The sequence below is a fragment of the Columba livia genome, chromosome 9, assembly GCF_036013475.1.
Source record: "Columba livia isolate bColLiv1 breed racing homer chromosome 9, bColLiv1.pat.W.v2, whole genome shotgun sequence".
Lineage (NCBI taxonomy): Eukaryota > Metazoa > Chordata > Aves > Columbiformes > Columbidae > Columba > Columba livia.
In genome coordinates this window covers 26,396,464-26,421,849 of record NC_088610.1, presented here as the reverse complement: position 1 = coordinate 26,421,849, position 25,386 = coordinate 26,396,464, and the positions used below count along the sequence as shown (strand labels likewise).

Below are 25,386 nucleotides of genomic sequence, written 5' to 3'. Positions count from 1 at the left end.
ATTTTTGATCAGTTTCATAGACTTGCTTTTGGAAGGCTGCTAACTGTATATAAACCAGTTATTTATTTTAGTGCTGCAGAGTTTTTTCAACTCAGAAAACCATTCTGTGACCTCAAAATGGTGCTCCCATCTGCAGAGATATGAGCAAGAAGACAAGTCTTTCGTAGCAGCAAGCATTTAGCTGAATGCTTTCCTCTCATATGAAATACAACTAAGCACAGAATGTTGAAAGTATGCTCAGTACGTACAATAACATCACCCATTTTGTCTGTGAAAAAGGCCACTGACCTTCCTTTTCATACTCCACCAGACACTGCAAGAAAGATACAAAATGTATCAATTCTGTTATAGGGCTTATTATCAAATAGTAGTTGAAATAGTTAAAAGTGAATGGTTTTTGTCACACAAAGGAGATGGCAACAGGTATCTAAGCAGAAAATAAACTAAGTGTGCACTGCCTTTTTTCATCACAGAAGACGTACGGATTGATGTATTCATGAAGAACTTAAAAACAGTGAACACAAATTGGGATTACGGCTAAGATACAAGTAAAGCAAAGACACAGCAGTCTATATCTATTCGGAAGTATAAAGATCAAATACTGACAGGATACAATGAATAATGTCTTTGTTTCCTAATGTCTCAAAGCATTTCTCCTGTTCTTTTGTGCATTACAAAATCCAATTTTCCATGCTTAGTATAATGGAAGTGTACAGTTGGTGTCTCCTCTCCTTAGGCTTAGCTGAACACAATCTCTCAAACCCTCTTTGAGCCTTTTTATCCGATTGGTCTTGCTTTATGGTTGAACCTTCCTCAGTTGAAAATCTGGTTGTTAAGGCATTCTATAATGGAACTACATCCCCAGTGATATTAAGGTTTAACTAACATTCAGATGTACTTTGCACCTAACGGGAGTTTCAGCTTCAAGATTCTTTCAAATAAATTCATTTAAAATAAATTCATTTCCTAAATTTGGAATATGGACAACCTGGAATTAATTTCCAATTAAAACCAAATTAATAATGTGAACTTCATATTCACATAAGATGGGAGTGACAGGAAATACAGAATAAAACCAGGAAACATGTTGTCATTGAAAACTATATTAACATTTCCATCTGACCTAAAAATATTTCAAACATACACATTCCATTTGTGTGTGTATGGAAATATCCTCAGTTCTACAAAGTCTGCATCAAACTTGGAACCGTTCCTCGGGATGCCAGTTATTCAGTGGAGGAGGACTCCTCAAAAACTACGGCTTGGCAAAAAAAAAGCATTCCAAGTTTTGATGTTGTCAAAAAGGACAAAAAAATCCTAAAAGCAACGAGATGTGCTGGTGCATAAAACGCCAACATCAAACTGATTTTCCAAGTGCTACAAGACAAGCAAGGTGGACAGAAAAGGCCGCATCTTTTGCTCCATGTATTTAAATATGCAGCACCTATGCCAGTAGAAAATCGTTTAAAAGATACCGATATTTTTAAAAATGCTCTTCTGCAAAACATCTTTTTATAAGCTTTTTACCATACAGTTATAAACTACTTATTTGTTTCCTAAGATTTCTATTTGGTTTATACATAAAATAAACACAGTACTAATATTTATTTCTATGTTATTCACCTACACTTGACACACAAATAGACTATACTTGAAGAAATCTAGAAAAGATACTATAAAGAATTTTAAAAATATCCTCACTGATCCATTATGTTTTTAAGTGTCTCTCCATTCATAGGGATAAACAAAATTCGGTGCTCTTGCACTGAAGAAATCAGACATGTCCTTAATATTTGCTTACTTTACCTCATATATTAAGAGCATATACTTTACTAGCTATTTTGTCAACATACAGCCACAACTACTGTAAATTCCTAGCATGAAGTACATGCAGTAATTCATATCTCAAGGAACAGATAATGCATTTTTAGAAAAAATTCAAGCTTATATACTTCTGGTTTGTTGGTTTTGTGTGTGGGTTTTTTGTTGTTGTTGTTGTTTGTTTGTTTTTGTTTTGTTGTTGTTTGTTTGCTTTTTTCCCTTCAGTTTCAATTCTGACCTGTAACTAAGTTTTAGAATTTAAAACAGTAAAACTAAGATATAGAAGGATAGAAAAAATAAATACTACTTGGGACAATAGGATGCTTTAACCTTAGGCATCTTTCACATCATCTTAAACAAGTTAGACTATGCAGAAAAGTATTTATGAGAGATCATTAAGGACTATGTCAACATTGTGCTACATTTCACCAAAATGCAGCCACCTCTGGGATAAACATCAACTTTTACTCAGCAGTACATACTCTCCAAAGTAGTTTCCAAAATTGCAGGGACATGGCAGGCAAGCCAAGCTTAACTGGCCTACTATCCACATCCTTGCAAAATTTTGCACTAAGTGCAGAAGTCTGAATTTTATTTGTATTCATATAACAAATCCACGTGACAGCAGAAATTAACAAAGTAAGGAGGTTCATTGTGATTTCATCATAAAACATGCAGACACAAACATTTTTGAAACTAGGAAGGACTGAAACCCACTTATTACATGCCACTGTCAGTATGTTCAGATTCAGTTATTCCTAATAAGGGCGTGATAATATTATCAGTGATTGTACAGTTTTCTTTGCGAAACTTGGCCCCAGGACTTCAAAACAGAGTGTATCTATAAATGTCTATGTCAGATACTTGAAGCATGTACAGATACACACTCATGTAGAGGTGTGTGCAGAAATACGAGGGCTGGAAATATGTATTTTATGATGCATTATATCATTTACCCCTTACCTTAAAACCCAGCAAAAACCCCAAAGGTGGCGTTTGTTACTTCATTCCCCCCCGCAACACTGGGAAGCAGCCGGCACCCGACTCATGGCACACCACCATTTTTAGTATTTATATAATATGTTATTAGTGACTTCATGAATACAAATTGTTCCAAAGATGACTTGTAAATATTTCCTCAAAATATTGAAATGCTGCATAGCAGTACTAAGAATTACACAGGTAATTTTGTCCTATAGTTCAAGGAGAATAAGACAAATATGTTTCTCTAATTCCATTCAGATCAACAAGGCTTCAACAATAACTAAACCTATAAAGACATAAAGAGCCTGCAGGGAATCTTTTTTTTTTTTTTACTATTAGTAACTACTTTCACACCTAATTCAGACATACAATAGACAAACCATTACATTCCTGGGATCCTTGTTAATTGCCCTGTTATACATTTTACATTTGTAACAGCTCTCACAAGTACAAAATTAAGTATTGTCTATCGGCTCTTTGGAAAGTAACCTGAAGTGTTTAACTAAGATATATAATTTGCCCATGCACATTTCTTACCTTCTAAATGACTTATTTTCTGAAGTACTAGAGGAGTTCCTTAATTTTCACACCCAACATTTACTGTTTGTGAGATTAATAGTAAAGTATTAAATAAGATTAAAAATTAATAGATAAATAATACCTCTTAGGCTGTCTCCTGATATTAGTACTATACTTTTAGCAGAGAAATATATTAAAAGGGGCAGGCTACAAATAAAATTATTAAAATTAATCATCTCAACTGTTCAGTTATGTATTCCCTTAGGTCTCTGTTAAACACACACACGCTGCAGAATTAAACCTAAAGCTCCATTCTGCATTAACCTTCCTATTTTTTAAGGTGAGCTTTTTCTTAATATAGTGCCAAGGTTTGTTCACAGAAAAGGATGCAGTGAAAGATACCCACCATGAAAAATATGAAAATATTTGCTGCTACACCTGTTGTGCTCAAATCCTCCACAACTCCAGAGATTACAATCATTATCACAGTTTACTGCACATTATAAAAATAAAATTGCACATACATATGTTTTAAAAACTTGGCAACTTCCTATATTTTGTTGCTTTTTTCTTCTTTCTCCTTCTTCGTGAAGATCCTACTTTTTATGTTTCCTCACCCCAAATTATGTATTTGCTTATACTAATCTAAATATCTGTTTTCCTTTCACTTATACTTATTGAGTTTAAGCTCATACTTCACTTGGTCATTTCTTAAGAATAGAAAATATGCTATATTTTTTGCTGCTTCTGAACAGTTCCTCCCATTCTTCTCTCAAGCAAATATTCTGTCCACCTTGGCACACAGCAAATGACAGAGGATCAAAGATCACCTGCTACCCAAAACAATGCACCTGTCCTTTCAACTATCATTCAACTTGATAAGCCAGATGCTGTGCTGCTTGCACATATTAAGGTTTCTTCGAGGAAGGAAGCCTTTGGGCTTCATTTTTAGTGTGCATCCATTTAAGTGCTGGTAAAGCTTGCTTAATCTCTCTAATTGGTAACTGACAAAATGCAAATATTTTCTTCCTATTTTCCTTTGCCAGCCCTATTGCTGCTGTGACTGGGGGAGAAGGAAGCTTGCAACTGTTTGGGTTCTTCTCCAAGTCCTCCTCGAGCACTTATCACAGGCTTCAAAACAGATAGAATTTTCCCAGGTAACAGTAGAATGAAGCCAAGGTGATTTCTGCCAGGTTCATTTTAATGCTGACAAAAGTTTCTAAAGCACACTTTGTTGATTTTAACCAGAAAAAAACCCAAACAACTCATGCCACAGGCAAATCAAAACATTATCTAGGGGAGCTTGCTTATGCCATGCCAGAGTTCAAGTATGTCAGGTTCCCAGCTGCAAAAGCAGTGAGTCTGCATAAGGGGATGGTGAGTGTTTGGGGATACGGTACCTCTCAGGCAAATCACTGACTACCCTTTCCTCTGCAGCAACACAAAATGCCCAACTCTACCAAGTTCCCATTCCTGACACTCAGCTGCTTCTGTTTTCTTGGAAGAAGGAATCTCTCTCCTCATCAGAAAGGCTGCAAAATTCAATCTTCTGAAATGTTTGAAGGACCCTGGGATGGCTCTAACTTCAGTCACACTACATCTTGAAAAAACAAGTTACTGTGGTGCTGCCCATCTGCAGGCTCTAAAGGGGAACATGGCACTGGATACACCCAGCTTATACCATGGAAAATTTTCTGTTCAACAACATGGACTACAAAATTCCCAGTGTTCAAAAAAATCCTATAAGCAGTTGTTAGACTATTCAGAGTACGTAGCAGAGCACGTCTTTCGTATTTATCCTGCATAAGCCTCAACACAAATAGAAGGGCCAGCACATTTTATCAAAAATATCTCAGAAAAAACAAGACTGAGAGAAAGAATCAAAAGGAATGCCAAAATGCAGAGTAGGAAGAGCTTGCTCTTCTGAAGTTATCCGTGTTCATTACTGAAATGCAGTGATGAAAAATACACAAGAGAAAATGCCAGATTTACTAATGTAAACCAAGAACCACAGGGTCTGGGAATGTAAAGCGGTCAGCTTCAAAAAAACCCAAACTTTGCAGTTAGCAATAGAGAAAAGTCTTAGACTGCAAACCTAAATATTAAATTTCTGGCTAGTTCCTTAATTTTAATAGACATTGAATGATGGTATTAACTCACCCTTACCACTGCAGGCAGTTATGGGTATAAAACAAAAACCAAACCAAACCAACAAACCAACCAAACAAACAAAAAAACCACACACAAAAACAACAACAACAAGCCACACAAAAAACCCAAAACCAAGCAACCAAACCCAAAACAAAAAACAAAAAAAACATTCAAGTACTCAGACTGCAAAATATATTTGCCTGAACTTTGGATAAGTATTGATCAAAGAATGCTAAAGCTTTTTGTTTTATACACATACAATATTGTAGATCACGTTCTTCACTAGGAAACAATTGCAGTGTCCCACGAAGTCAACATGTACATTCACTATAAGGACAAGAACTACCACAGAGCACCCCAGCGTACCTTCTCATTGAAATAATTACCTTACACTAAATATTAATATTGTTACATATTATTTGCATTGCACAAGCACCACAATTAAGGCCATGTGAATCTACAAAGAGAATTTCTCTAAGTAGGTGTAAAAGCCAAATATTCCAGCATTCAAAACAGGCTTCTGGTTCAACATCCCAGTGTGGAAACTCTAGTCATTTAGCACTCTCTGTGGCTGAATCTATGCTTCTGTTGCTGCCTAAATCAACCTACTACATGTGCTGAAAATTACATTAAAATTTTTATGAACATTTTGACAGTTCTCCCTCCCCCTCCAATTAAAGATGAAAGCATTTAAAATCTTTTCCTTAATGTATGTTCATCCATAACCTAGGGCTGGCAAGACAAAGAAAAACTTGTAGAGAGCGCAAAGTTGAAGGAGCTCAAATGTTCAGATACAGCGCTTCATTCATTTTAATAACAGCTTTAGGAAACAGCTTTGAAACTTTTAAAATTAAACTTTCTTGTAATCTACAAAACATTACTACAATAGAGCTCTCTGTTTTTTTCAGGAACCATTCCCTTCCCCTCTTTTCAACAACCTAAATAAATATGAAAATAAGAATTATTTAAAATAAACAACAAACAAACAAAAACAAACTAACAGAAAAAAAAACACCCAAAATCAAACCACATCAAACTGACACACATGCAATTACTGAAGGAGGAAAACAAAACACACCACATTCCCCTCACTTCCACCCTTAGATTCCCTTCATATTTAACATATTACTACAGACTACTTTCTCAAAAGAACAGCCTTCTCTTGTTCTTCAAATGACCATGTAATAATTCTGTTCAATTAAAGCTCCCTTAAACACAATGGTAATTTTTCTCACACATTCTTAACACTGCTAAGCTAATGTAGTAGGTTTCATTTGTTCCTGCATTATAATGGGGAAACAATCTAGTAAAAAAGCAGATTAAAAGACAAGTTCAGGGGAAATACTTGGGAGAAACATCCATCCTGAGCTCCACCTTCACACAAAGCTAACACAGTTCGGGGTCTTTCGCTGAAGCTCCCCACACAGAGGCATGGGCTGCACAGCAGCTGACCTGCTTCTTGCCCCCCAGCTCCACCTCTCCAGCCTGGCTGAACAGGAGCAACTGCCGGCACAAGCATTAAGCATCAAATCTCAGCTCCAGGTCAGTGCAAGGGTACACCAGAGTTGAAAAAGGATGCTTTACCTCCACCAGCAAATGAAGGCAGCAAGTGCTGTGGGGGAGCCAGTACTTGCCCCACGCTCAGAGTCCTGGGACTGCTCCTCCCAACTCTCCTCCTACACTGCACCACAACACAAAGAAAAGTCTAAAACATACACAAAAACTCACCTGGGCTCAATGTGGGGCACCAAACCCCAGGTTCGAAGAATGCTGAGGGCAGCTACACCATTTTGAAGATGAGGAGACTTCCCAAGTTGCCTGGTGTCCCAGCTAGCACACAGGACCTCGTTAGGGCCCAGGTGTCCCACAAATATGGAGGAGAAGCCCTTCTCTGTTGGAAGTAACCAGCTGCACCTAGTTCTGCTGAGCCTAAAATCTTTTCCTGAACAGTTTTTGTGGCACGTTTTTTTCCACCAAAAACATGTATGAACACCAGCACACTTAATAGCAGTCAGTCCCAGAAGACAAGTGAGATGAAATATTAAGAAAGCATTAGTTACAGGCAATTAATTAGCATAAATGCTCTGTTTGCTTCATTTGCTACACTAATACTTTACAGCAAAGACACTAGTGATGGTTCTTCAGATAACAGAAATAAATCTTGTTGTCATTTCCAAGTGAGCAGGGGGTTAAATACTCTTTTCCAAATTAACAGGAACTAAGAATTCAGCACACATATTTTGCAACATCCATTATGTTTGACAGCAAGAGAAGGGAGGCTAGAACTGTCCTACAAGAAGAGCAACTGCTCTAGGCTGTGCACAGAGTCAGCAATACAGTATGTGCCCCAGTTTCTTCACCTCTGCCAGCAGTATGCCGACAGCGAAGGCCAATTCCCACAACAAACCTGCTGTGGGCTCCCTGGGATGCACCAGCTTCTGAAAAGATCACAGATGCTGAGATGAGAATATAAAGATTCTCCCACTGACTTATATTTCTGCTCAGATGAACCAAAGGTCCCATTAGCTTGGAAAGTAAACCAGAACTGAGGACACACATCGAGACTTCTGCAAACAAACCTAGGAATTTCAACCTATCTTGCCACATGGAAGGCAATAGTTCGCGAATTTTGAGGTTCTCCAACTCTTAAGTCAGAAAGAGTTTATAGATTGCTACAAATACTTTAACAGCTACCTGGAAGGACTAAATTGATTTCTTACTCATCAAACATCCATGTTTACTCTGAAAAAAGCTAAGTGTACTTTACTGCTCCCAGATGGGACATACTCTGGAATATATACATGTGTGTGTGTGTGTATATATAAGAAGTACAATGAATAAACAATAGTTATTTTATTCATTTTTTTTTTACAAAAGAAGCCTGAATATTCTAAATATTCCTCATGTTTTTAATACTTTTAACTTCTTACCACTCAGTGAAATTTGTTGGGTGAAAAGGAAAAACAAGGTGATCACAGCTGGAATGCATTTTACATAATCACAGCAACACTTGGCTAAAAGCAACTGAAACAAGCAAGAGCTGGGCACTTTTAAGTGGTTTAGATGGCTGGCTGGCCAGACAAGGCAGTGTTATGGATATATAAATGATCATAAAGATATAGATTTTATTCTTCTTTCATTTATTCTTCCAGGATGCTCACCCTTTTGCACACAAACTAAGTGCTATTTTGTTACTGGGGCTTTTGGCACAGAGCGCATTCTGCATCGCTTCCACAACAATTCCTCACAGCATTCACCAGCTTGAATTTTTCAGTACAGTTATAACCGCCTCTGCAAGCAAACTGAAGGGATTCTCAAATCTGTATGCAAGCTCATCTGTAGGCTATGAAAGTGTTTGCGGGGAAGAATCCTTAGTGGTTAAAACAATACCTAAAGGTTTGTCCACACACACACACACATCCCCTCCTTATTTTTATGTTCTGAATGCAGACAAGAGAAAAATGAGAAAAGATAACACTCCCTTACTTTTTTTTCCTCATCCCTAAAAAAACCTCCATCTCAGTATACTGAAATCTGTAGTTTTATACAGTGAGCAACTTTATACAGTGTCTACCTCTCACCACAGCTCTAACTTTAATGCGGTTTTGAAGAAAGGTGGGTAAATTCTTACCTATGCATTCACTGTATAGAGTGGCTAAATGAATTTAGCTTGAATACAAAGTGAAGAAAAGACCTCTAAAATATACATGGTGTCCTTCAGATGACAGGTAAAGCAGTATAGAAAGGCAGCTGTTTTCAATTAATTGCCTGTAGAGCAGTCCATTCTGGCACATATGAAGGAACATACTTCTGTCTCTGATGGAGCTTAATTTGCTTTTGCCTACTGCTAAACTGATTTCACAGGAATGATTTATCCCACACTCAAAAGTATTCTACTGAGAAAAAACATACCTTTTGGATGTATGCTAAGACACCTGAAAACACCAGAATACCTCTTATTTACAGATATTCCTTCCTCATAATTCCTTATGCAAAGACTAGATAGCTCTACCCTTTTCCCTTTTGAAACTGCCTTAATTCAGATTTGAAATAGCTGGTAAAAATGAACAGCTGATAAGACTATGTCAGCAATCTCTATAAAATATTGTTTATTGTTTCAGTGATCAGACATGTTATGTGTTCAAAGTTCTAGGCTTCCTCCTAGAAATGTCTGCAAACTTAGCTGTTCATGTCCACACACAGAAAACCAAATCAACCAACCAAAACCACCCAACTCCAAAACCCCCAACCACCCGGGTCAAAAGTCAGTGAGACTGGCTCTCAAAAGAACACAAAAAACTGCAGGCACACCAGTAACTAACTCACTCCCTCGCAGACACTTCCAAACACAAGAGCACTCAAGCAGAACTTGAATGCTGGAGTTTAAACTTGCCATCTAACATTATAAGCTAGACAATTCTTTGTCAGCGATCGTTATTTCCATGTGTTCTAGAAGATACAGAATGCACCAATTTTTATTTGGAATAAATAGTTGCTTCTAGTCTTTCTGTATTTCTCTGGCCTCTTGGCAGCATTACAATAGCTTAGCATCATGAGACACTGTGCTCTCTTCACATAGGCGACCTTGAGCTTTGGTTTTCTGAAGCACATTTGCATTTGGAGGATAAGCCAGAGTGTGGCTGTGGCAGAGTTTATGATCGGACCAGAATCACCAGTCTAGGAAATAGTCCATATGATTTGACAGAAATTAATCAATCTTGAGCTGTTAACACAGTACTTTTGCAACTAGTTCTCTCTCAGTTCAACACTGAAAGAGATTTGTATTCCCACCTTGGTATAAAAAATATGAGCTTAAACATACTCCCAATGAAAAAGGACAAGATAACAGGAGAAAACATTGATTATATGTTAACCCTTGCTCTATCTCATTTAGCACGGACTAACGCTGTGCTGAACACATGCCCCGAACTTTGCCTTTTTTAAGTTCTACCTCTTTATACTAATGTACTGGGAAATGTGGCAGCTACATAGTATAGATCAGACCACACAAACACATTTTGTTCATTTAGAATTTTTCACAACCCTTTGCTTAATGGCTATCTCCCTTTTCCTAAGTTTTGTAGAGGAAAGAAAACACCATGAAGTACTATGTGAAACGGGATTCTGCTGTATCTAGCTGAAGTGTCATGTCTTTCCCTGCACTTACAACTCGAAATAAACAATGTCATTATTTTAATTTAGTTTAAGCAATCAAACTTATACCTTTTAACTGCAAAAGAGATGGAAAATAACCCCTGCTTCACATCTGTTTCCAAAAGAGATAGTAGAGCTGCGACAAGGTCACTTCAAAAGGTCCAGCTAAGCTTTCATAGCAATAGCTAAATTTGGATTAACTCTTATGACTTGATATAGCAACTTTTCAGTTTGATACCTTTCCCAGATGGTATTGGTAGAAGCATCTTTATAAAGACAAAGGCTGAAATTTTCAAAGCTATAGAGGAACCTGGACTGATTTTTTAAAAATATGCTGTCCCTCAGGATCAACATTCATCCTGAAGTCGACAAGAGTTGTAATGCATTTAAACTGAACTAGCTATCTTACTACTCATTCAAATTAAAATGCCTGACATTTCATTTAAACCCACAAGACCTTGTGATTTACTGCCTAAGATATGACTAAGATGGCTTTTATTTTTTTCTAGTATGAAGTTTCTGGATTTTGCTGTGGTCAGTTTACAAATCGTGCCAAGAAACACAACCTAAGATGGCACAGACACTAAAAACCTTCAGTACTCCCATTTATATAAAGTAGGTTATTTGACCTTTTTTATTATTCATTAAGTGTTATACATATTTCATATTATTATTTCTATTAAAAGTTTCAGGAAATGAGAGCTGGTATCTGTATTTTTTATGATGCTAATGCGCATTTCAGTTAAGCCTGCCAGTGCACAAGTATTTTGAACGAGTATTTTAAACACAAGTATTTTAAACAAGTCTACTAGAAGATGCAAATAATAATCAAAACAATAGCAAAGATAAAGTTGTACCTTAAATACAGGCAGATTAACCATAATTTGAATTACTATCTGGGCAGCAACGTGATCTTTTCCTAGGTCTTTACCCTGATAAAAGCAAACCTAAAACTTTTAGAGATTCCTCTGTAGAGAAAGTACAGAATGAGGTGTTAAAGATGCTTGGAAATGCATCTTTTTAGGAGTTGTAAGAAAAAGCTACAGGAAGCAGGAGATGCTGTTTGAACGCACTCTAGTCAAAAGATGAACTTTAGGTAGTCCTGGATATGTAAACTTTTGCTTTGTTATCTGTTGCTTCTGCTTGGTATGTGCCTTTGCATCAATTGTGTTTTATTTTGAAAAAGCCATCGTTAAGTCCTCCAAATCCACTATTCTTATAATACACAGCCATTTGTCAATGAGATGTAGGACCATGTGGACAGAGTTCTGTAATCCAAATATCTTTATTGTACTATGTTAGAAGACTATTTACACGTGAAAAGGGGGAGAGGGGAAAAGCTGTTCACTTTATCATTCCAACTTCGTGCTATTTTATTCAAGCACTTCGTGTGTGTGTATGTATGTACTTCAGTCTGTTATATAGCATGCTCAGTCATGTAGCATGTTTCAAGCATGCCTGCTGGGGTGTGGGACCTATTAGAAGACAGTGAATAGCTTATCCTAAAAATCTGTTCCATGCAAAAGATTAGGCTAGTACTAATGCCAGCTTAAAGCTGATTCACAAAAGCTCCAGTTTCTCCTCTGGTACCATTATTGAAAGTTGCAACTGCATAAAAACAAAAGAGAATTTAAATTCAATCCTAGTCCTAATTCATGGTCTACTTGAAGACATTTTAGCAGCCTAAAAATCTTGTTAGAGCATTAATTACCTCTTAAAAGATCTCACTGCTGAGCTTCTAGAACATTTTCTATTATTCTTTGCTTTCAACTATTGCCCTCTTGGAAATATAATATGTCATTCTAACAAAGCCCAGTATTGTAATACTCAATGAGATCTACCTCAGTAAAAACAGAAGGAAAAAAATCCTTCATTTTGTATCAAAGAAAAACTGGAACATAGTGGTTTTCACAACTCTAGTTAGAATGGTATAAATGTTTTATCTATTCCCTCTATAATTTTCACTTCACCATCATATTGCGTCTCTACATTTTCTGCTTGATTTTTCTGTTTTATCTTTCTGTTACATCTATAATTTACAATCTTTCATTCCAGAAGCACCATTTCTTTGCCTTTCTCTATTCTTTTCTGGCAGGTCTAGTATTAGAAATCTTAAGGAAATGGGAAGGAGTGTAATGACAACAGCAGGCAGATGATTTATCATGAAGATTATAGGCTGATAGGCCAAGTCAAAACCTGTGAGAAAATGTATCACATGATCTCTGTGTTAATGTTTTAGCGAGCTCCAAATGTTACAATAGAAAAATTATGACAGGTGATAATTGACAGTATTAGTATGGTGATAAAGCTAACTAGAAATAGGATGACAGTATCCTTAAAGGTTACAAAATGTAAAAACCCGTTCACTGTGATATTTGAGACCTCGTAGTCAACATGACAGAAATCACTGCAGCAAGCTTCACTAAAACAAAAGGATCTTACATCTGGCATTGTGGCAAATGGGCAAGTGAGGACCTACTGGCCCTGCAATGCATGCCTGAGGGAAAGGAAGGGGCAGACTGGGATGAGATAATGAGATCAGCTATTTCTCCCTTGAAACCTGAAAGTGTTTATCAGTGTAGATAGCCTCTATCATCCTTGAAGGATGCATGCTCTCCATACTTCCACCCCCAATTTCAACAAACAGTGACTTTTTTATATAGTCATTGCCTATCAACAAGCAGTTGATTCACAAAAACAACAGAAATCATTCCAAGGTGTTGAACTGCCAGTCAGTAACAGGTTATCACTCTTCAGCCAGAAAGATTATATAGCCTGAGTTTCCCAAAAATATGGCTGCTTCTTTTTGGTCTTTTAGGCTCAAGTTTTATATACTGTCATTAATTTAGTTAACTCCATCCCCTGCATTCAATGCAAAATAGGACAGGAAAAACATATAGGCTAGACTTAAGTGTAAAGCCTTTTTCTCTTACAAACCATACAGAGAACTGCTAGCAGCAGTCTTTCTGAAAGATTTTCTGAGAGGGAAAATCTCTTCTAATGCTCCAAATAAAGCTGAACCAGGCAATATCTCTAAGCCTCCTGCAATGGACTTTAAGTGGCAAATGGGAAACTTTTATTCCTGCATAGCATTTTGCAGGTGTTTGACCTTCATCCCTTGATTTTCTGGTAATTCCTAATAAAGGATTATCTGTTTTGTACACCTGGCTAAATGAAAGTGTAAATAGCTGGAAAGTTGTGGGTTTTGTTTTGTTTTTGTAGGTTTACTTCATAAAGATAATTCTATCTCCACAAAAAGAAGGAATAGGACATCCAGAGTTATTGCCATCTACATGAATCATGCCATATTCCGTTTCTTCATTTCTCTGAAGCACAAAGAAGTTAGATTGTGTAGGGGAACATCTTACAGGCTCATAGTACCAGGTTAATAAGTCTAGCTCACCTCTATAACACCTACCACCAGATTCAGAGCTTTATCCACTGTGAGATTTATCAGGGCCCTGGGAAAGGAACTGAGCAAGTGTTTATCTTCCTCCTTTCACAGCACAGAACAATATTTTGCTAAGGTCACACAGAAATCTCTCACCTAAAACAATAAGCTGCCAATGCAGAAGCCCTAAAAGCTGACAGCACTCCAATCTTTTCCTGACACACAAGTAGGATAGCTTCCAGAGGACTGCGATGTTTAATTTAATATCATCATCCTCAACATAGGCACATGAGTGTAACATAAACTATCTAACAAAACCTTTGACTTCAATTTTTTTCATGAAGCCATGAAAACCAGACTGCCCCTGGGCCATCAATCAGAAGGACCAGCCTGCAAAATCAGGCAACTGAACAGAGTAGAAGCCATTGACAGCTGCACTCCTGCTCAGCCTTCAGTTTGCAGAGCCAAATAGCCTGAGCCACACTATTGTCTTTAGGGGCAAAAATGAGTGTGACATAGTCCCTCCTTATATTCGTTGGAGAGTCTAGGCTCCGATTGCATCCCGAGATGTTAACAGCACGTTCAAGATGAGGGCTACATTTCAGCTTCAGTCTCTATGTGTTGTATAGACTCCTGAGCTCTTGAAAATGGTACACATATGAAACCTATGCAATATTTTTTTCAGAAAAAAAGGAAAGCACTTGTTGTTAATGGTGTTCTGAAAAGAGAACAGATAGGGACAGTTAGATGATAACTGATTTAATTTTCAGCTACCTTAAAAATAATTAACATAAATTTGAACGTCATATAACCCACAAACGTAAGTGATGCAACTTAATTCTGGCACTCAAAATCTCTCTGCTCGATAAAGAAGGGCTGATATGCCTCATTTCTCTAAAGCACAGTAGTTCACCTTTTCTGCTGCTTGAATTTCAAGTACTGTTATTTTGACATTCAGTGCTCACTATCCAGCTTTATGTAAAGTCATAAAGTCTAAGAATATGGTGGAACCCATCAATCTTCTCACTTTAATTTTTATTAATTTCTGAATTTAAAAATGAATTAAATACTTACATTAATTTAAAAATCTTGTAAAAGGGAAATGAATTGTGTTTTTTTCAAATTAATTAAACTCCACTGGACTCATCTGCTACCACATCAGCAAGGCTTCAAGAGTTCATAAAAAGCAGCTGACAGTCCTTGTAAACAATAGCCGTTCCTAATAAGACCCTATTAAACTCTCTATGCCACTGAATTAAGGAACATGAAATAATTTCAATGATAAAACTTAATATTTAAGCAAAAACTATAATACCAGCATTTTTTTCTACCAGTGGTGTCTCTCAGTTTGTTTCTCTTCTTACCCTCTGTTTAGCAAATTAAGGACGATCCTGACATTCAAGAGACACTATATTAAAACATGTGGCTTAGCAGAAATGAAGAAAGTAGTAAAAAATTCAGTTGCAAACCTAAAAAATAGATGACAAGGAATTAGCACTCAGTAGTTGTTATGATTTGGCATTGCAATGATAAAAAGAATTATAGATAAACAGGATATATAACAATCACAGTCTCTGTCATTCATTCTTTAAAAATATTTTTGAACTGTGCTTTCATTGACTAAACAGCTTTGATGAAAAAGGAACAGCTAAATCAAGCACTAGGCTTGGCTGCATAGCATTGAATATTTAATTGTGGTAACACTAAAATATGTCGATAGGGGAATGTTTGTATTAATGTACCCACTCTCTGCAGAAAGGTCATTAAAAGAAACCAAAATCTGAGAGAATATTTGCAACTGCTGTGATACTTCTGTGATATGTGGGCTGCTTGTGCATCTGTTGCAACACTTGCCAAGGCTAACCACCATTTTGCCATGATCCCCCTGCATTCATACAGAAATCCCGTTATTTGTTAATCCGTAATGAGAAGAGCAAAAATAAAGAGACAATCCTTATTCTCAGAAGTTTACAAACTAGAAGGCAAACTAAGCTTCATTTATTAGAAGAAAAAATCTATTAAAAACAATTACTACAATTTTTAAATATTAAGAGCTCTCTATATTCTTCACATGTTATGATCCTTACAGCACTTAATGGTTTTGAAGCACTATCATCAGGGTGCCAGCAGTCATCAGCATCTCATTACTCAACCGGTCAGCATCCTGATTGTTATAATTCAACAATTTACTAACTCAGACATCAACATTTAGTGAACTACTATCATATAAAAGTGGGAGCCCTCAGGGGAAGCTACTCTTGCTATTTACAGAAAATATGTTATTATTTATTTATTTCCTCCTCCTTTCTATATAAAATACACAAAGGTTTCTGAACCAAAGGTTTATAAAGCATTATAATTTATAAGCAATTGGGTTGGCTAGCAGCTGCCAGAAAGTTTAGACAGTTGCATAAGTAAAATCTAATCAACTTCTCATCTAGTAACAATTAATTTCAGGAATAGCTAAGAAAAATTGCAAAGGATAACCAAAAAAATACATCTAATGGGTAACACAGCATAAAATAATAATAAGTAAAATATAAAGAACAGTATTATTTAAGTCTATTCATAAGAAATTACTTTAGATAGTTAAAGTTAAGAGGTAATTTTATGCCTGAATAAAGCACACCTATAAAGTCATGCTAACAAAGCTTTAGACCATGAGATTCAGCTACAGCTGGAAAAAAGGTCAGAATATAGCCATAGTATCCTGAATGTATTCTGAATCTGGATCTGATTCTGGTGTCCATCTGAAAGTTTCTGCTGCAGGGAGTGGTTTACAGGGCTTTCGCATTGCACCAGGGGAGTGTTTCCTGATGTTCTTAATATGCACAGCTTACACTTAGCTCTGTTTTTAAAATGACTCAGTTTTCTACCATACTGCATTAGATCTTCAATTGCCCAGTAACTGTTTTCCTTCCAAAAATGGCTTAGTGCAACTTTCATCCAGCAGTCTCCTAGTCTAATTCTCCTTTTCTATCAGCCATCATCACTTACACATGCTTTGGGTCTTAGGACAACATATACTTAAAATAAATGCAGAGTATAGTCCAGAAAGTTATTCTAATCAAATGCAGTTATGCAAATGACATTCTCTGAAGTCAAAATAAATATAAGAATTTCAAGAATAGCCAGGTCCTAATTGCCATCCTAAAGACAACATCCTTGTCACAAAGCCTACAGTCTATGGTCTTATTCCTCTCCATCATAGAATAAGTAATCAAGTTACTTGCAAGTCTGGCAGAATCTCTTTCAACCTTTCTCTGTTACTCACCAAGTCTCAGGACACATGCAGAAGAAATTAGCCTCTTCTGCCTGCAGCAAAGAGGTTTCCAAAAACACATACAAATTTAGCTTATGCCTGGAACAAAATCACAGCCTTCAACAACCACCAGTTTTTGAAGAGGCTGATTGAAATGCAAACTGATACTGTGAGAAAGATCAAGATTATCGTGTCCTAGAAAAGTGGCTGGACATTTCTTGCATCTCCGTGTTGACTGTCTGTCTTACTTGCTGAAAAATTCAGCTTCTCGGATCAGAAGTTGCAAATGGGACCCATTTTGTCATCAAGTCATGGACACTTTGAGAACCATGGCAAGAGAAACCTATAATCCAGTCCCTGCTCAAATTAAGAGAAAAAAAGAAGAGTACATTTAAATTCAGGTAGACATATAGAAGTCCAAATGTCAGACTGAGTTCTTTCACACTGGTATCAGCATAAATTCTTGCATTTACATGGAATATCATTTTTAATTGCACAAACACAGAAAAACCAAACCAAACTGATGATTTCTGTGCCTTTTTGCAATCATGCTGCAGACTAAATCTCAATCACGAATTGCCTTGTTGACCTGAAGTGCTTACAGGCAATGCTATAACTCAGTGTCACCCTTGGTAACGAACCAGGGCATTCTACCCGCAAGAAAAAACATTCATGACCTAAACAGCACATGAAGACCCAGTGGACCAGCAGCTAATATACCACCTTTCAGATGGGATACCAAGCTGTTTCCACAACTGAAAGGCATAAAAATAAAGACATTTAAAGATTCTGACTTCTCAAAAAATCAGCCCAGTGAAGCTGATGTGCTCAGTTACACAGAGCACTAAGAGCATGCCACACCAGTGCTTTGTACTGCCAGAAGTCTCTCTCTGAATACTGATAAATTCAAGAGCTTTCTCACCGTTAAAGTACTCAACAGATTTAAATGACTGTACCTGAGAAAGACCCAAAGCTCCTAGGAAAAAACATGTCTCAGTCAACAGACAGAAACTTTGGGGTGTACCTGGGATTTCCCCTTGCAGAGACATTCAAACCGGCCTGGACACATTCCTGTGTAACCTCATCTGGGTGTTCCTGCTCCGGCAGGGGGATTGGTCTGGATGATCTTTCAAGGTCCCTTCCAATCTCTAACATTCTGTGATTCTGTGATTCCTGGGCCAAACATATTAACACTGGCAAGACTTTAGACAGGAGCAAGCTGGTATTTTCTTCTTGTTTATTGTTATTTTCCTAATAATTCTCCACATTTCATTGGCATTTTTAATCACTGATTTGGACTGTACTGACCCTACCATAGAACTCTCTCAAACAGATTTCACAGATGGCAACACAGTGACATTGCATCCAAACGTGTCTTCAGGCATCTTACTAGAAGCAGTACTCCAACTCATAGCTGCTCACTTATGAGAAATAAAGACATTTTAAAACGTCTGCTTTACTCTGAAGGAGAACAGCCAGAAATGTAAAAGGGGAAAAAAAAAAAACAAACAAACAAACAAAAAAACCAAAAAAACCACCAGTTTTGACACTGGCTCTTACATAACGCAATACACTGCATGAAGGAATAGTGGCTATAAGCACAGTAAGGCATTACAAAAACCTTTCTATTTTTCCACTTACACTGATATAAACTGTCAGATTTCTGCTGCTTTAAATGTGGGGAGGAGGGAGAAGGTAAGTGAAAGACACCTTTTTACAACACTTCAATACTTTCTGTAGAACAGAACTGTTTATTTGCATCACCCACAGACGATTTTCAAGATTCATCAGTCACCCCTAATACCAGGAGCATAACTGTTCTGCTCTACATGGCTGCTCCTAACCAAAGAAAGGAGGGATTTCAAAGGACATACTTTAAAAGCTTATCTTTACATGATAGGAACTATAGATATATAGATATTTGTTTAAATATGGAAGTTTTTAAACTTCCTAAGCATGACTGCTTCTAAGGTTTAGTTTAGTTTATCCAAACTAGCTATAGATCTATGACGATTTATTAATCAATGAGAATAACAGTCCACAGTGGTAGCAATTCTCTCACCTGTTTTTGACTTCATTACTTTCCCATCCTACAACTTCATGTCAGAAACAGATTTAAAGGAGGAATTTTATGCGTTACTGTTTGCCCATAACTCAAGCAGCCGAGCAATTCCTTATCTATTTGATTGTGGAAAGAACATTTATTCTGAAAAAAACTATATGACAATACAAAAAAATTGGATTTTATTTTCCAATAACTTACAGATTAGTGTAATTTATTATTTTCTCAATCTATCCATCCATTTGTGACCAGCTATGCAATCCTTTCCAATCAGCATATTTTTGATTGAACTACAACCCTAAAATTTATTTTCATTCAAATATTTTATATGTGTTACACAACAAAACAATTACAAAAATAAAACCTGTATTTAATATGGAAGTAAAAATTCTTTTGGTATGGGTCTAGAAAAGTTCCTTGCCTAAGACTGTATTTATTAGGTATGGTATAAATGCATCATTAGTAGGTCAAAACCTGCAGGTTCCAACTAAACACAGTAAGAAACAAATATGTTTGCGTTACGCAAACAGGTCTAGAGTACATTACAGCTACTATTTCTGAAAAGAATGCACAGTTAAACACCTTTATTTTGTACTGAGAGGCTCTTAAAACTCTGAGTACTGACAAAATGGATTTATAATTCTCATTACATTTTCACATAACTTATCCATATGCTTTCTGCACAAATACTCAATGATATTGATTACTTAATGAAAGCACTTATGAGAATGTTCAGAAATATCCTTAAGAACCTCAACTTCACTTCATAAGGATGAATGTGTTTATTTGTAAATCCATCTGCATCGCTTTGCATATTCAATAAGTAAAGCTAAAATTATGAACCAATAAAGCCAATAAAATTTGCTGTGTCAAATTTATAACAAGAATGAATAGACACATTTAAACACTAATAATTTCTGCAAACGTTTTAAGCAAATAGGTTTATTAAGAGCTTACGCTGAGAGCACTTACAGAATCAAGTTCAAATAAGTGGAACTCATTTACTTCTCTGTATGCCTGACAAAGTCAAGATAAGATGATATAAAGGTACAAAGTTTGTTGGCTGTGTGAATATGTTGCTTTTAAAAAACAAAAAAATTCCTAAACCACAGACATGCCTATAAACAGTACCACCTATGTTTAATGATTCTCTTTTTCAGTACATTTCAAGCAATAAATAACCTCATCTTGCCTAACCCCTGAAAGGTCTCTGAGTAGGGAATTACGAAGACCTAAGTATAAAAAGGAAGAAATAGGCATCTTAGGCTTTGATATTTTTTAACTCAAATAAACTGATTCCCATCTGTTCTGAACATTCTTTTATATGCATATATCAATATTTAAAAAAAAAAAAATCAGCCTACAATAAAATTAAGATACAAGATGTCTGTATTTTCAACTCAGATACTAAAAGGAAAAAATGTTAGAGCAAAACTCAGGATGTATAAAGCTCCTACTCTGCTTTAAGGTTTTAATTATTTTTACACATTATTAATTTATTTCTAGTAGCATTGAAAGTCTTAAGGATATTCACATCCTACTCCTTATTTAAACTAAGAACGCTTAATCATACTGAACTTTGATTAATGCTTTCCTGGCTTTACTCTGCTGATTGGTTTTTTGTTTTGTTTTATTTTGGCAGGTTGATAAATATTACTATGTATATTTAAGGAAAATAATTAACTAAACAAACTGATTTTTCTCCCCTCAGGAAGTGATTTTGTTTCTATGCTCGCTCCCCCCAAATCTTAGCCATAAACACAAACATCCCATTTAAAAAAACATTGGGCACTATAAATTGTAAAGTCACAGAATGTCAGGGATTGGAAGGGATCTCAAAAGCTCATCCAATCCAATCCCCTGCCGGAGCAGGAACACCCAGCTGAGGTTACACAGGAATGTGTCCAGGCAGAATAAAATATTTAAACATTTTAGTAGGATGGATTAGATGTTAAGTGTGTCATATAATGCCAGGATATATCTATTAAAAATACATTTCATAGTAGATATGCTCTCCTAATACTAAAATCTGGGAAACAAAAAATTGTTATAATATTGCCAAACTGAAAACCATGCATAATTCAGGACTCAAATTGAATTTTAATCTTTTAAATCTTTTTATAATGTTTGGGGAAATATATTATGTTTATGAAAACAAAGAGAGAGAAAGAACATTACAAACCACATAACTGCTTTTATGTTCATTCATAAATTATACAATAGTTAACAGAAATCAGTTCTTTGAATCAGTGGTAGGAATAGGAAGCTCCCTGAACATCACAGATTCATATCCAAGTTTACAGGATTGCTCAAGAACATTAAAAAAAAAAGAGGAGTTCAGGAAACTTTTCATCATAAAAAGGAAAAGAGAAGCCCTTTAAGACTTTAAACAGAGGAAGAGCTGAAAGAGGCAGCCACCCTTCAGTACATGTCACTGTGTTTTCCTACTACCCTCTTCTAGTGTACTACCTTATGACTACATCCCTTCCTTTAAACCAGTTGTAACTGCTTCTTACAGTGCCTCCCTTTTCACAAATCACTGGTCTCTGGTAAAATAGTATATTTCTTTCATACCCTGCTGGACCTCATCCTTACTAACAAGGAGAGTCTGGTTGAAGCGGTAAAGGTTGAGGGCTGCCTTGGTTTCAGCGACCATGAAATGGTGGAGTTCAGGATCTTGTGTGGCAGGAACAGGAGAGCAAGCAGAATTGCAACCCTGGACTTCAGCAGGGCAAACTTTGGCCTTTTCAAACAATTGCTATGGGAAATCCCATGGGCAAGGCTGCTTGAAGGTAAAGGGGCCCAAGATAGCTGGTTAGTGTTCAGGGACTATTTCTACCAGTAACTCCATACAATAAATTAATCCTTAGTTTGGCTCAACAGATCTACCAGAAGTCATTTGTAAAAGAGCAGTTGTTTAAGCATCTCATCCCCTGCAAAATACTGTGAAAACACCTGCATGGCAAAACAATGCTAGTACATTAAAAAAGCTTATCACAAGAAACACTTATGTTCTCTTTCTTCTCCCCTTCCTCCCCAATTTTCATAACATGGAATAAATATTCATTTTAGGTATTTTTGTACTGGATCCCTCAACTTATATGCAAAGCCATTCCTCAACATATAGGGTAAGTCTTAAGCAGCAGGGAAGGATTTCCACACTTTCTTCTTCAACTTTATGGCCTAGCTATTTTGTGAGGTCTCTGACATCCACACTAATTATTTCTATACACTACATCTTTGGGAAGATCTGTGTACTGGGTCACTGTGTCACCCAGACTCGCCTGCAGATGAGAGTGCGAAGGTAAACACTTAACTCTGCTGGTACGCAGCAAACAATGAACTTCAAAACCAGGATAACTACTTCAATTATTCACCTATTAAGTGTCCTAGATTTCCATGCCATGTAGTTGCCACTGATCCTGATGCAAATCCCAACTCAGACTTTCCTGCATGTTCTTGCTGGCTTCAGCAGATGGTTATACATTCAGAAGAATTAGTCATGGTGTTAAAAGAGAAGAAAATAACACAGAGTTGGCCAAGAAAGTATTTATTTCTCTTTTACTGCTACTTTTTGCTCATTCTCAGCCACACTGGAGATAATGTTCTCACATCAGTAATAAAGATTATCTGTTTTGCTGCAGCAGTTGATTAATTTTGTTTTAGAGGTAATGTTTGATATTCAATTTTTCAGTTCTTCAAGTGCTACAAATTAGGAAAAGAAAGTCCATCGGGAAAGTCAGATCCATATTTGCTGAGCAGAGGAAGAAGGTTAGGAATTAGAAATATACCATTTTTACAGAGGCGACTTGGAAAAAAGCCAAGGATCTGCCATCTGCATTTCACTAGAAGAAATGACAGCTAGATCCAGGCCTTGAATCATCCTTAAGAGAACAGTGGGTTCAAACAGCTCTTTAATTTGTATATATTATTCTAAAGCCACTACACTTTTTATATTTGCAGATCTAAGAGTAATTTATTTGCTGCAATAACACAGCCACAATCATAAAACGGAAGATGCATGCTATTCCAGCAAAACTGGGGAAGCAGGGAAGGTGGTTGGGATTTTTGCCTCAGATTAAATTTTTAGTTACTTTTATTTATCAATAGCACTTTGGATGGTCAGTTTTCCCCAAACACTATTCTGTGTCCATACTTTAGACAGACCAAAAGTGAAAACCAACATATTTTATTGTTATTTGGTTTTACTCATTAGTGTTCTAATACACTGACGATGCTTTATTTACCAGTGAAGCAATTACTTCACCTTGGAAAACAAGAGACACGTTATTTAAATTGGCCTCAAAACTGAGATTTTGCAGCTCTCTGCTCTCTCAAACAATCAGATACATCAACAAAATACCCCACACGCATTTCCTATCCTTCTCTCTGAAACAAGGATTCATCGAAGCCACAGTCTGTACCTTATTCTTGTCAATTAGATAGTATATATGACCATTAAATAAATTCATTTTCTGATAACTGGAGATTCCTGCAAAGGAACTTTCTGAAACAAAGCGATTTTCCTGATTAGAAAGGAGAATAAACTAGAAAAAATACTGGGGAAGACGCACATGCATCTTTTATTGGGTCAGACCCATACCGTCTTCACTTTTTTCAGCAGTGCAATGACACATCATGCCAGATGAAAATCTGACCTGTTGTAATTTCAAACATATCATGCCTATTTTCTTAATAAACTGGAGTTAATCTATTAAATGCACAAAGAGCCTCTAGACTATGCAAAAAAGAATGTCAAGAATGAACAGAGTTTGTTTCATTTTATCTGAGCAAGGGTAGGTGTCACCTGTCTTCATGAAGAGCATTCTATTTTTCTTTTCTGAAAATCATTCCTGAAGCAAGAAATAGAAACATTACAGTGTCAGTAACTGCCAATAGTTGCAACATTGATGCGTGTAATCCTCTTTAGATGTATGTCAGTGCAAGTCAAAGGGTCCTGGTTACACCAGCAAAGAGTTCTAACGCTAGTGATGAGGTCAGTCTTCGATTAGAAATCCTATGGCTATTACATTATTATGGGGCAAGAAAAAAAAAAGACACAAAACCAGACCATAAATATGCACACATCTATATATATATTTGTGGTGTAACAGAAAGAGCAACCCCTGTTTCATTTTAAAATCCTACCAAATTAATTTGAAAAATAAATTTCTGTCACCTTTGATGAAGATGACTATACCCAGAAACAAGCACAGAAGTGCACAAAAACCCATAAGAGCTGGGAATACTCTGCCTTTTGCATGAAGGGCTCAGCATCCAGCAAGATGTCATTCCATTGTAGCAAGAGGAATAATGTGCAGGCTCTCCAGATTTTTCCAGAGTGATGGTGTAACACATTTCCAGGCACAGGAAATAAGAACTGCATAAGATAATACATAGCAAGCACAAGATTCTGGATATTTTATAAAACTGCTCACCTCCAAAGTTTTCTAATCTAAGTGAAAAAGCTTATCTGTCAAGGAAACATAGCAAGTGAATTCAGGACCATATTTCTGAGCTAGTAGTCTTTTAATAGCATTTAAAGTAAATCATTTAATAACACTCAAGTCAGAATTACTGTATTGTCTAAACTTAAAAAACTTGTTCTGTAAGTACTGACCACATGCTATGGATAGTTTGTGAAGAAAACCAGTAATCAAAATATTGAAAGTAATTTCATTTCTCTGCTTTAATCACAAATTTTAACAGAGGAACCAGGTTGGGAAAAATAAAAATAAAATAAAAAAGAATTATGAAGCAGTATTAAGAGCTGAAGAAGGCAATGCTGCTTTCCCTCACCAACTCACAGACACTCACAAAGTCGCCATTCTGTAGGAGATGTTTTGTTGTTAGCCTCCTTAGTCCATCTGTACATACTCATTGCATGGAGTGCCGCAGCTTACGTTTTGCTGCTTTGCTTGGCTAACTTGTGCTGCTCAACACAACGCAGAAAAGAAATGGCTCATCTCACTGAGGAAAAGTGCTCATTGTCATATAAATGGACTGATTATATCTGGAATAATTTGATAGACAACAGAGCAT

At 36.5% G+C, this 25,386-nt stretch overlaps 1 protein-coding gene across 5 annotated transcripts in view; it reads right to left on the bottom strand.

Moving 5' to 3' along the window:
• The window catches only part of CLSTN2 (calsyntenin 2), a 439,253-nt gene that overhangs the window by 160,216 nt on the left and 253,651 nt on the right, over nt 1–25,386 (bottom strand). Inside the window, exon 1 of one of the 5 annotated variants that reach the window (XM_065074410.1) lies at nt 7,204–7,222. The exons of the other annotated variants lie outside the window; for them this stretch is intronic. The gene's annotated coding sequence lies outside the window, so the exon portion shown is untranslated. Of the gene's footprint in view, nt 1–7,203; nt 7,223–25,386 lie in introns of those variants that run through there. 5 annotated transcript variants of the gene reach the window in all.